This window comes from Gavialis gangeticus, unplaced genomic scaffold, assembly GCF_001723915.1.
Source record: "Gavialis gangeticus isolate Ggan-Ray unplaced genomic scaffold, GavGan_comp1, whole genome shotgun sequence".
In the NCBI taxonomy this organism is placed as follows: domain Eukaryota; kingdom Metazoa; phylum Chordata; order Crocodylia; family Gavialidae; genus Gavialis; species Gavialis gangeticus.
In genome coordinates, this window is record NW_017728992.1 from 190,771,056 (window position 1) to 190,772,954 (window position 1,899).

Below are 1,899 nucleotides of genomic sequence, written 5' to 3' on the forward strand. Positions count from 1 at the left end.
GGAGCTATGGACAGGAAGCCAAGGTCAGGGTCAGCATGTCCTAAAGCAAGTCAGCTAAGTACTCAGAAGTCTGTTAAACAGCCTGCAGACCACTGTATAAGAGTCCTGCTGCATCCCCAACTAGTCAGGAGGTGAATAGATGTGGCTAGTCTGATGCACCCCTGTTGGCCAATCAGCCTTCTGGGGCTGCTTGTTACAGCTCCTGACACTGGAGAGTTATTTATGGCTTTTCTGTTCTCCTAAACAGTTTGCCAAAACATAGGCTCTTGTGTATCCTGTTCCATTTCCTGCAAAAAAATTATGGGATTAGATATAGGCAGTGGGAATGTAATGTAAAATAGGTATTTTCAGAAGCATGGCACTGAGCCCATGTTCTTCCATGTCTTCTTGAGCAAAGTTCAAGTGCTGAAATGAAAGTCCTGTTTACTGGCAAAGGTGATTCAAGTTCAAGCCCAAAATAATTCCAGACAACAGATTTCTGAACTCATCATCTTCCTGCTATTTTTCAGAATGATGGAAATGATGATGGGTGTTCAGGTCTGGGGATGTGAGTAGTGAAGTCCCATGCAATGTTTTGAAATGTCAGTCTGCCTTTTGTACAAAATCCCCCACATCTCTGTGGAATTTAGAAGAGGAAGCCAAAAATGCAGCTAAACTTGCTGTGTACTTGAAGGGTTTCCACAACTGTTATCTTGTCTTTAAAATCAGACCCCAAGAGGGAGATTTTGTTTGTTTGCCCTGCTTTTGACAAACTGAATGCATAATCAATCATGTGTGCTGGTTGGTTAGCACTGATTTTTTAAAATTGCATTTGGAAGATAAACAGGATAGCCTAAGTCCAAAGCAAGGAAAATCTGAATTAAATGCCAAATAGAAGAAACCTAATAGAAAAAACCTAATTTGTGTAAGTATTACAAAGAACACCTAACCTGAGAATTTGCGACCCAACAAAAGTGTATAGTGTATGGGCAGGATGAAAAGATTCGCTGCCTTATATTTTGCACTACCATTTTATACCCACTGTGCACTGGTGTTAATGCTAATCTGGTACATTCCTTTCGATAATCCTCAGCATTTGTTTCTTTTTTCATTATTTTTCTTCATTTATTTCAATCTTCTGTTCCAATCCAGTTACTCTTTTGTCATAATAACTATTAAAAAAATAACAGAGGTCTTGCACACTGTTGAGATGATCATACTAGTGTCTGATGAAAATGTATTCCTTAGTTTGCCAAGCTGTGTAATGGGGTGATCAGGTCATAGGCTGAATGTAGCGTGCCAAGCCGGGGGATTGCTGGTGTGTAAACCAAGGTCAAACTGTGTATCAGTCTGAGTCTGGGATCAGCCAAGAGTCTAGATGATGTTACAGTTAGTGCAAGTAGTTCATCCAGGCTGGGAGGGCCAAGACAGGAACAGGAGAAATCAGAAACAGACTGGAGAGTTCAAGCAAGAGGAACAGAGCACAAGCTTGGTTCATAGCATTGAGTCAGGTCTAGGAATTTGAAGCAGGTGCGAGCACAAGACAACCTGTTGCTCAGACAGCTCTTTGTTGTCTCGTTTGAGCCTATATAGCCAGTGTGGGTAGGGCCTCTCTATTAGGAATGACTCAGTTTACCTCCAACTGGGCCTTGGCTCACTACACTATATCTTCCAAGCCCTCTTTCTTGCTGTTGTTAGCTATGTTACATTATGCAACTATATAGGCAGACCTGGTATTGTGGAAGGTGAAAGGAAGGGAGTAATCCATGAGATAGCATTGTTGCGATCTACCGACAGCCTTGGAAGTTAGAATTAAAGCCCAGATCCACAAATGGACTTCAAAGAAGTGATGTTGAGCATCACCTGGAGGGATGTGGGCAGTTGACCTGGAGGGATGTGGGCAGTGGGGTCCCCCAGGGC